Genomic DNA, 11645 nt, shown 5'->3' with positions numbered 1-11645 from the left:
ATGATGAGAATCCCTACCTGCAGAATGCCTCTTTATCTTGCCCCGGCAGGTGTCGTGTCTGGGGTTGGTTTTTCCCTGCTGGGATTTGCTTTTCTCAAATCGTTTCACGAGTGTTTCGAACAGCAAAACAGCTCCAAATTATGTATTTTTTAATTACGGAGATTAATTTGTGGTTTGATCCAAGATTATAATTTGAGGATGGAAGTAGCAGCAAGGGTTGGCAAAGCTTAACATGAGAGGGGAAAACTGTGACAAGGAGGAGTTATGCAGAATGGGGCGGGGCGAAAAGTAGAATTGGGCGGAGACAATGCCAAGTGGGCGGGGTCAGGGGTGCGTGGGAATCATGCCTGCATCACTCTCTCTCTCTTACTTTAAACGCATTCACGTACAGATGGTTTTGTGTCTGGTTCAGCTGAACCTCCTGAACAAAGCAGATGTGTCACTCCAGAGGAACCGCACGAGTGTGTGTTAAATAGTAAATCCTCAATGTACATTCAGTTAACTCTTGTAAAATAATAACAAAACTATACTGATCAATTCAAAGAAGATTGAGCATCTCTTCCAGATTTTACAAAGCTCGTCCTTGCTGTGAGTACGATACGTTAATGTTTTTACCTTTTCATGAATTGAATGAAGCCGCCATCGAATTGACCGTGTTTTGTGAATATCAAGTTTGAATCTTCTTTTTGAAATTAACTTCAAATTCATTTTCCTTCTTTCAGATATAAAGCACTGGGTATGAATCCGCTCCGTGTGCTTATCTGAAATCAAACCATGAAGCTGTAGCCTGTGTAAAACGATGACACAGCTCAGCAAGTTCAAACTCTACATTAAATGATAAACCTTGTAAATATATATTTATTTATTTCTATGTATATATTGTTATTTATTCATTTATTTACATGCATATATTTTTTATTTATTTATATGTATATATTTTTATTTATTTGTTTTTATGCATATATTTACATCACAAAACGTAGAGTGTGATGAGCACTCCCCTGATCTCCATTGAATATAATGTAGGACTACGTCCAATGGAGATTAAGGGAGTGCTGGTCACACTCCACATGTTTCGATTTATCCGCCGATCGCATCACGTGCCTTCTGGTTGAATGGTTTGCATTAGCAGGAACAATCGTGTGGGTGGCAGATGGACAGTTGTTCTTTAGAGATTATGTAGTTTTACCATGTAAGACATAATCCACGGCAATGCTCACAAAAACTGTGAGGAGCAAGGAGGGGACATATTCATGCATATTTTGCGAGAAGACAGAAACGTACATATTTGTGCATATGATATTTATATATTTATTTGTATGTATATGTTTATATATTAATTTACTAGCAAATACAACCTGTTGCTTTGTTGATGGGGAGGGGGGTATTAAGGGGGAGGTGGGGGGAGAGGAAGAGGGAGGGGAGGGGAGAGGTGGGAGGGGAAGTGAGGATTGGGTGAATAATGGGTTGCTCGGAAGGGGAGAAGAGGTGGGGAGAGCGATGCCTCATCAAACATTGCTTATACACTGCTGCAGGGAGGGGTGAGAGAGAGAGAGAGAGAGAGGTGGGAGGAGAGTTGCATTTCATTCGGAGGGGGAAGCGAGGAGGGGACAGAGAGAGAGAGAGAGAGAGAGAGAGAGAGAGAGAGAGAGAGAGAGAGAGAGAGAGAGAGAGAGAGATATATATATATATATATATATATATATATATATATATATATATATATATATATATATATATATATAGATAGATAGATAGATGAGGGGTGGAGGTCACGTTAGCAAAGAGAGTGATATGTTATGCTTAATGACCGAAGACAACAAAAAGAAAACTCGTGTCAGAACACCTGTACACACAACAATACAACAGAGTTTGTAATGTTAACTACTGGCACATCTGCAAAACTTTGATATCTCAGTTCCAGAAAAATCTTTGGAACATGAACCAAAAACAGTCACTGAAAACATGGAAGTACCGATCATGTATGACCTAATGATCCCATCGAGTGTGAACATCGAAAACAAAGTATTGTGACCAGATATCATACTTAGATACAAAAGAGAGAAGAAGGCATTGCTGATTGAGGTGTTAATATCAGTGATTTTGGACTAACGATGCAGAAATCAAGAAAATGACCAAATACCAAGACCTCAAGAATGAAGTGAAAAGATACTGGAAGGTGAAGAATGTCAAAGTTGTTCCAGTGATGGTTAGAGCTATGGGAATGATAAGGAAGAACCTCACAGAGATATTAAAAATCATCCCTGGGAATATTTCAACAAACAAACTACAGTTGGAAGCTGTCCTGGGCTGAGCGACGATCCTGAAGAGAACCCTCGGCACAAAACTTTGAGAACAGAAAACTTCACAACTTGGTCCATGAATCGTAACCCCTCACCAAAATAAAGATGGATACTTTGAGCCCACCCTGGAAGGACTCCATTCCACATTCTGAAACCCACATATGTAGATACCAATCAGCGACACACACACACACACACACACACACACACACACACACACACACACACACACACACACACACACACACACACGGATATATTGAAACCTCGTAGATCTATGTTTCACCTCCTGAAACCCACCCACATGTGGAGATAGCAGACAACAGAAACTTGCACATACACACACTCACAAACACACACTCATGCAGAGGTGAATACTTTTAGACCTGGAAGGGCTCCATTCCACTTTCTGAAACCCCTATTTGGAGATAACAACCCGCGACCAGTAACCAATAACACACACACTGGTGCCAAGGGCCATTGTGGTAATACAGTTTACATACATACACACAGGCAAATGTACACACTCATAAAGTAAATCAAAATGACAAACACAAAGATTTACCTTGAAACAGTGTTCTTTGAGAGGCGATTAGATTTAGTGGGTTATTTGCAAAATTCAATTCAAAAATGTATAAAGCCAAAGAACACAAAATGTCAGCCGATACTCTTTGCCTTCAGAGCGAGAACAAACATGGTGAACACCTAGTCGGATGGGACCTTATTGTTTTCTTTTTTTGAAGTATCGATGTCGAAGTGAGAGGGGGACGACAAAAGGAGATTGCACATTAAGGTTAAACAAAGCAACGTCCTGTAAAAAAATAAAATCGCACATTTTAAGTGGATAAGACACCTCCCAGGAACGCACGGAACTGCGGGACCCGACAAAGGCAGAAACGTACGTCTAATCGATGTGAGATTGAAAGCACGTGTACTTTTTCCGAAAAAAAAAAATCAACCAAGCAGCTTTGAGAGCGCTCGCCAAGTGGCCTAAGCATTCATGCAAGCACTCCAACGATACGGTTGATAAGAGGATTCCTTGCCACACAATTGGCAATCACCGAACCGTCATATTCAACAAACACCTCCTGGAGACACCCGGAATGTCAAATATGTCAGAATTGGACAAATGAACACATTTCTAGGAGTCGGAACTGCTTGTAAGTTCGATTCTGGAGCTTAAATTTTGTAATTCTCCTTAGTTTAAGAGATGCCCGTGGCGAACGCACATGCGGAAATGAAATATCGCAACGAACACTGACGTCTCCAGGCGTTTATAAGCATTGCAATGTACCCAGCGATTCGTAGCTTTGATGAACAGGCATTCGATAATATGGGTGAGGAAAGTGAAATTAAAAAAAAAACTTTTTGTGAAGAAATCATGGTGGCCTGTTCCAAGTCAAGGCGTGGTTGAGCAGGCCAAAAAACATGGCGGCGGCTTCTGGCTCCAGTGAGGGAACCCAGGATACGCCAAAGATTCCATCGAGAGCGGTGACCGAGGATGCACCTGATAAAAGATATAATTAAATGAAACCTTTAATTGTCTTCAAAAGGGGTGTTTTAATTAACCCAAACACCCAATTTTCACTCTTGCACTTCCTTAGGTTTATTTTATTTTTATGTACACACTGTCGAGGTTATGTACACATTGCATGAGAGCTAACACACAGAACGTACAACAAGGGGAGCAGGAGACAAGAGGGGCAGGAAAGGGAAGGAAAAAACAGTGGGGAACAGAGACATGAGGAGATCTGTGTAAGGGAGACGGATGGGGCGGGGTACACAGGGTAGACAAGATGGATGCAACAGGGACTTTCAGGAATGAAAGCAGGGGATTTTAAGGTGGTGGGTTGAGGGTAGATTAGCGGGGGTAGAAAAGATCATGGTTTTGGATGAGGGAAGATAAAAGATGGTAGTGAACAGCTGTTTTGAAGACCTGGAGGGAAGAGTGGGATTGAAGAGAGTGTGGGAGTTTGTTCCGAAGGCAGGAAAAAAGAGCAATGAAAGAGTGAAGGTGGACAGTGATTCTTGATTTTGGTAGTTTTACTAGAAGGGGGTTGCTGGTGGACCTTGAGTGCCCTGTGGAAATATTGAGGGTGGGGGGACATATCTCAGAGCAGGGGGGGGGGCGAGGCCGGAGAGGAGATGGTAGAAGACAGAAAGACCACCGACCTGCCTGCGGTGAGAGAGTGAGAGACCCAAAGATTCAGCCTCATTGTGGGAGATTATCAGTGATCCTAAATGCTTTGGTTTCCACAGCGCGTAGCCAAGAAAGGTGGGAGGCAGTCGCACCAGCCCAGAGGGGAGAGCAGTACTCCATCAGGCTGTGGATGAAAGCTTTGTATGTGGTCAGGAGCTAAGTTGTGCCAAGGAAGGACTTTGCACGACGGAGGATTCCCAGTCGGCGACTGGCTTTGGAGGCCAGCTTGGAAATGTGGCTTGAAAGAAAGGACTTCTTCCAGAGGATTGTTGAGAAAGTGGATGGTGGGGGGGGGGGGGTTCCAGTGGTCCTTTCAGAGAGACAGAGTGAGAGTGTGAGATTTGTCAGGATTGAAAGACATTTCCACGTGTCAGACCAGTTTTTTGATTTTATCCAGATCTGCAGAGTGAAAAGGCTGCTGCTTGCCGATCTGAGGGATGACAGATGGTACGGCAGAGGGTGGAGTCATCAGTGAAGAGATAAAGAGGATTTTCCAGAGTCAGAGAGATCATTGATGAAAACCAGAAAAAGCACAAGGCCCAGAACACTGCCTTGAGGAACTCCAGCCTTGACAGGAAGAGGGGATGAGAGAACTCCATTAAGGGCCACACGTTGTCTGCAACAGGAGAGGAAGTCTGTGAGCCATGAGTGGAGATGTCCTTGGATACCATAGGAAGAGAGTTTGGTGAGCATGGCAGAGTGCCAGACTGTATCGAAGGCACGCCATATGTCTAGGGAGAAGCGATGGGTTTGGGACACAAGATTTTGAAGCAAACATGGAGTTTAGGCATTCATCCTTTTCATGTGCGGTGTCAGCATTGCGGCCATTTGATGTGACGAGGGAGGGGGGATGGAGGGGGAATATGCACCACAAACAGACTTAACTGGATGCCACCAGGATTTGGAGGAGGGAAACAGGTTTGAGAGTTCAAACTTGAGCTGAGAAAGATGTTGTTTTCTGGCTTTCCTGAGTGTAGACACACACTTGTTCCAAGCTTTGTGGAAGGAACTGCGGTTGACTTCAGTTTGAATAGCCTTCAATGAGGCCAAGGCAAGTTGATTCAGGACAACTGCCTCACCACAAGCTTCAGTGTGCTTTGGGAAAAAGGAAGGGTAGGACAACTGAAGATGAGATGGGATAAATCTGTGCATGAGGGAGAGCAAGTTTCTGTGAAAGAATTCCCAGGATGAGTTGATGTCGGAGGAAGTAGAGATGGGAGACCAGTCTATAAGTTTGATTGCTGCTGGAAGACCCTGCCAGTCGGTCTGAGTGAAATGTCAGACTCAACGATGCTGAGGTGGTTCTCTAATAATGGCCAGAGAAATGTCGACTTTGACAAGCACGTGGTCAGATGAAGCGATTGGAGGGGAAGAAGAAAAGCAGATATTTTCAGGGAAATTTGTCAAAATCAGATCCAGAAGAGATGGAGAACCATTGGTTGAGATCCGGGTCGGGAAGTTGACCGATTGAATCAGTCCCAATGAGTCACAGAAGTCTTTTGCTGAAGTGCCATGACAGGTGAGAGAGGTACCCACACCGAGCCAACTGGCACAATGACAACTGAAGTCACCACATATGAGGAAGAGAGAGTTGGAATGAGAAGATAGAAGACTGTCCATGTTTTTGGATAGTTTGGTGTAAATGGAGTCATCACTGTTTGGTGGATGTTACAACACACATATAAACATGAGGTGGGAGTGGAGTGGAAGCCGTAGCTTGAGGTATTCCTGGGGGTGTGGGGGAAAGAGGACAGTGCATGGTGAGTCAGGAATGGGGTCTTTGATGAAGAGAGCAACTCTGCCGCCAGGAAGAGGCTCAGGTCTGTCATACCGGAGAAAGGAGTAACCAGGGAGAGATACTTAGGAGTCAGAGACATGTTGATGGAGGAAAGTTTCTGTTAAGCAGATTATGTCGGGTTTGTCAGTGGCAACCTGTATGGAAACATGTCAGGTTTGAGTGAAGGCCCCAGATGTTTGACGTCCACACTGTTAAGGAAGAGGGATGGGAGGAGGCTTTGGGTGCAGGGGATGGGAGCGGGAGGAGGGAGGATGTGTGGAGGTCGGGAGATATGTTTACAGGGTGTGGTGGATTCCAGAAGAGCTTGGGGAGAGGGCCGGATGAGGAGGAGAAAAGGCTTGGTGGTGTAGGTTGAGGTACTGTGGGGAGTTATAAAAGAGGGCAGTTGAAGATTGGAGAAGGTGGAGTGATGAGATGGAAGAGAGAGCGCAGGGGAAGGATACAGCTTTGTGGATGTGAGGCCGGGGGGGGGGGACTTTGCGAAGGTGGAGTGAGGGGAGATTGGAGGGATAAGGGTGAGAGGGGAGAGTTGAGGAAGATGGGTGAGGGGGAGATTTGAGGAAGAAGGGTGAGAGGGGAGAGTTGAGAAAGATGGGTGAGGGGGTGAGTTGAGGGTGAAGTGTGAGGAAGGAGTTTTTGAGAAAGGTGAGAGGGAAGAGTGAGAAAGTTGCTTTGCAAGGGATGGGTGATGATGAGAGCAGGCACGGCCAAAATGCAGGAGGGCGATGGGTAAGGTGAGGACAGGGCAGGGTTAGGGTGTAGGGGAGGGGGAGCGTAGGGCGAAGGAGGAGGGGGGGAGGTAAGGAGAGTTGTTAAAAGAGTGTGGGGGATTGCAGAAGAACTTGGGGAGAGGGCCGGATGAGGAGGAGAAAAGCTCGGTGATGGGTTGAGGTACAGTGGGGAGTGATGAGAGGGGACAGAGGGCAGTTGATTGGAGGAGGTGGAGTGATGAGATGGAATAGAGAGGGTGGGGGAAGGAGGCAGCTTGGTGGATGTGAGGGGGCGCAACTTTTGGAAGAGGGGGTGAGGGGGGAGAAGGGTGAGAGGGGAGAGTTGAGGGAGAACGGTGAGGGGGAGTTTTTGAATAGGTGAGGGAAGCTTGGAGGAGGAAGAGTGTGAAGGTTCCTTTGAGAGGGAGGGGTGACGATGAGAGCAGGCATAGCCAAGGAGGGTGATGGTAGAGGTGAGGAGAGGGTAAGGATGAGACTTTGTTGTGGTATGGTGAAGAAGAAGGGAGCGGGCAGGGGAGGTACAAGATTTGAGGGGTTGGGAAGAGGAGGAGGTATGCTGAGAGGAAGGAAAGAGTATGTTTGTGGTGGTGAGTGTACTGATTGAGAGAGTGGGATATCTGTTAGGTTAGAGTGGAACCCACAGATGTCAGAACACCACACACATTGGAACAACAGAGGAGGAGCTGATATTGAAGCAGAGGACAGTGAAGAGTTGTTAAAGGTGGAGGTAGGATGAGGGGCAAGATGGGAGGGGTAAGGAGAGGGTATAACAGGTGAGGTTTTAGGAGGAGGTAGATTTAAGGAGGTGAGGGTGAATTGGCACTGAAGTTGGAAAAAAAGGACGATTGATGGAACATGAACATACATTGTAAACTGGGATTTAAATATTTTTTTTAAGTCAGAGATGTGATTCCAGATATTACATGAGGGTTGCAATCAAGGAGAAGTAAGAGAATGGAGAAAAGAAACGTAAAATAAAGATATATGTCAGAAGAACGTGTTACATGCTTGGAAAAAGATCACCAGTCTGGCGGGTTCTCCACTGGTTATGTTCATTTCACAACATGCGATATTCAATTTCATTAAAATTTTAAACCTCAAAAAACATGGAACCTTATCCTAAAATAAGAACCTTAACCTATAAATGACTCACACACACACACACACACACACACACACACACACACACACACACACACACACACACACACACACACACACACACACACACACACACACACACACACACACACACACACACACACACACACACACACACACACACACACACACACACACACACACACACACACACACACACACGAAAACGGTGTGTGTGTGTGTGTGTGTGTGTGCATCCAAATGCCTTATCAGGCTTCGAGGCTGCTCGTCCTGGTTAACCCACCCTAACAACATTATGGAGTGGGTGGAAGGGGCATCATCCCTAGTTCCATCCAAATGTACATGTTTTCGTTTGGCCTCCTTCCACCCATAATGTTGTTGGGTGGGTTAATCCAGGATGAGCAATCCATAAACCTGAAAGATACAGCTGGACGTGCAAATGGTTTTCTGGTTTGCATTGACTGCCAAACCATTACATGCTTTAATCGCCATCAAAAGGTTGGAGAAGTATGCCAAAGTCATCTGCATTTCAACTCACTGCCGTCCGAACCGATTACATGTATTAAGTTTGTATGCTATGACATATACACACATAATACATCTACAACTGCTTTTATAGTTCAAGTTATTCCCATCTTCTTGTGGGGTAGGGCAGGGAAAGTTTTGGCCTGCCTTTCACGAACCAGCTGACCAGGCTTGATGTTTGCCTGAAGATGACAGGAGTTTGTAATTTGTTCCTGGTTCCAGCGATAACTTGATCATACTTTTTGTGAAAGACACCGTGGGATCTTTAACATCCACCAACTAAGACTGCCATATGGGATGCCCAGTTTAACATTCATTCGAAGGAAGGTGTACACATGACTGGCCCTACCTGAAAAACACCGGGATGACAGTTTATAGGTGGGTCGAGATGCAAACCCAGGCATGACATCTCAGAGGCGACTGTGCGTACCTTTATGCCATCCTGCAAGCCAGATGCTACATACATACATACATACATACATACATACATACATACGCATGCACACACACACATATATATATATATATATATATATATATATATATATATATATATATATATATATATATATATATATATATATATATATATATATATATATATATATATATATATATATATACACACACATCAAATATAAAGCTCTTTCAAACCCCTGACTTACTGATTGACTCACTAACTCATAATAAAGATTGGTGCCTTCCAGGTGATGTAGAAAGCTGAAATTTTGCATGTCGATGGACATCAAAGCCAGTACAATGGACAAAAAAAAAACACCGCAGAATCCTCGGACAACATCCATAAACGAAAATATAAATAAATAAATTAAATATGAAAATCAAATGCAGGTGAGCAACCTGAGACAATGAGAAAGCACGGTTTGTATGCTCACACAATGTGTAAGCGCACCCCACTCGTATGTATACATTGTTGCGAATTCGCGCCCGCCGGCGTGCGGACGGCCACGTAACTCGGATCGCGGCACGTCGCCCACCGGACGGACAATTCAGTCGTGACCCTCCGGGAACTATCGCCCGGAGCCAGTCATGGGTGGGCCTTTCGACCTCACCACAATCGTGCCAATCGGCCACCCGCATACGATAGGGTTGTTCGCCAAACTCGACCTACCTAAGTACCCACGCGGATGGTAAACCGGGCGGCGATCATACCTCGCTGCAGGTCGACTCCGGACATGAGCCGCCTGGGTGGCCCATTCCGTACTATCGGGATAACCGAGCGGTGTTATCATCGACCTCGACGGTTCAGATTATTTACCGGGATGTTGCACCCACTACGAACCCTTTACGTGAAGCAAGATGGAGGGTCAATAGAGAAAAGACGAAGCGAAACGGGAAAACAGTTCACACAATGCACATTTATTTCCCGGCACACGGAGAGCACGTGTATATATACATACAGCCATACAGTCAAAATTCACATATAGCAATTAAAACAAAACAAAAAAACAACAACGACGCAGAGTTAATATCGACTACGCGGACACACGGCAACACTTATAGAGCTTTACTTTACAGACGGCACCAACACACATTTACACAAAAGCAAAGAAAAGAAGCCACCCTCATAGACAAGGGGGCAGACAGGCCTGTAGGCCAAATGTGCGCGTGACCTGGAGGAGCGGCCAGGTCCGCGAGACTGGGGGAGGGGTGGGAGGGGTCCTACCCGCGTCCTCGTGATGCGTTGGCGGGCGAGCCACAAATGTGGCCGCGCGGCTGTGCCCCGACTCCGTGCTCCTTGGCAGGTTTCGTTGGCACGACGTTTGGAGTGGGGTGGGAACGGGGCCCCCTTTTGCACTATCTCAGCGCGGGGGAAAGGGGAAATTGTTGATGCCCTGGGGGAGGGAGATGGCTGGCTGGCTTGGGTCCCGCGATGTGACGAACGGTTCCCCACACCGTAACCTCGTCGCCGACTGCCGTACTTCTCGCCTCGGACCCGAGCTCCCTTGCTTGCAGTTCCACCGCGACTCTTCTCCGTTCCGCACTCTCCTCACCCGACCGACCTGACTCTTTTCCAGAACTCTCTCTGCGACTCCAGAACCCAACTCACTTCATTCGCCTTGCGCTCGCCTTCTTATAGGCTGGCAGGAGCAGCTAATATGCAAATATTCGGATCAGAATGACCTCGGGGGCGGAGCCACGCTAGCCCATTGGTCAGAGGAAACGGAGGTGTGAATCTCCCCTGATCCTAGAATTTGCATATATCGACTTCACATACACGCGCCTGGAGGCGGGGCCAAGCCGCCCCGCGCTCGCTAATTGGACGGAGGAAAAGTGGGCGTGTAGCGTTTTTAATCCGAATTTTCCCTCGGAAAGGCCGCTATTTGCGCTCGCGGCTCAGTGCGTTCGGCACCAATTACCGAACGGACCTGAGACAGCCCAACGTTCAGTGTTCACAGGTGGTGCGGGAATGGCCGTAGAAGGAGAGACGTGAAGGTGGTGGAGGGTTTTCGGTTGTGGTTTGATGGTTATGGTGCCGTTTGGGAATGGCGGTGATGCGATGATGTGGGAGCGTCGATGGTGGTGGTGGCATGGTTGTTGGCGTTGTTGTTGTTGTTGTTGTCTGAGGGTTGGAGCATGGTTGTAGTTGGTGACGATGGCTGGTGTGGTGGTTAAGGTGGTTGTTGTGTGATGGCGGTTGAGGCGTGGTTGGTTCAAAATAAAGATAGAACAGAAAAACGACTGACTCAAAGCGTCGCAGCCCGGATGAATCACATAAATTCCCTCTATACAACGGGTTTGGGCTAACGACACATGTACTTAGAGATATCTCACCTACGGGCCCTTCATGGTGTAATGCGAATTTCCACAGCCGTAACAATATATATATATATATATATATATATATATATATATATATATATATATATATATATATATATATATATATATATATATATATATATATATTGTTACGGATTTTAGAATCCGGTCTGATGAATGCATCC

The 11645-nt window shown here is 45.9% G+C and overlaps 1 protein-coding gene across 1 annotated transcript in view; it reads left to right on the top strand.

Moving 5' to 3' along the window:
- Positions 1–382: 382 nt before the first annotated feature.
- LOC147008908 (protein kinase C theta type-like) overlaps positions 383–11645 on the top strand; it is a 58229-nt gene continuing 46966 nt past the window's right edge. Inside the window, exon 1 of the mRNA XM_085863878.1 lies at positions 383–588. The gene's annotated coding sequence lies outside the window, so the exon portion shown is untranslated. The remainder of the gene's footprint in view (positions 589–11645) is intronic.

Source organism: Eptatretus burgeri, chromosome 18 (genome assembly GCF_056783735.1).
Source record: "Eptatretus burgeri isolate ZD-2024b chromosome 18, Ebu_testis_v1, whole genome shotgun sequence".
Classification (NCBI taxonomy): Eukaryota; Metazoa; Chordata; class Myxini; order Myxiniformes; family Myxinidae; genus Eptatretus; species Eptatretus burgeri.
The sequence above is the reverse complement of the archived record's forward strand: the minus strand, read 5'-3'. Positions and strand labels throughout refer to the sequence as shown.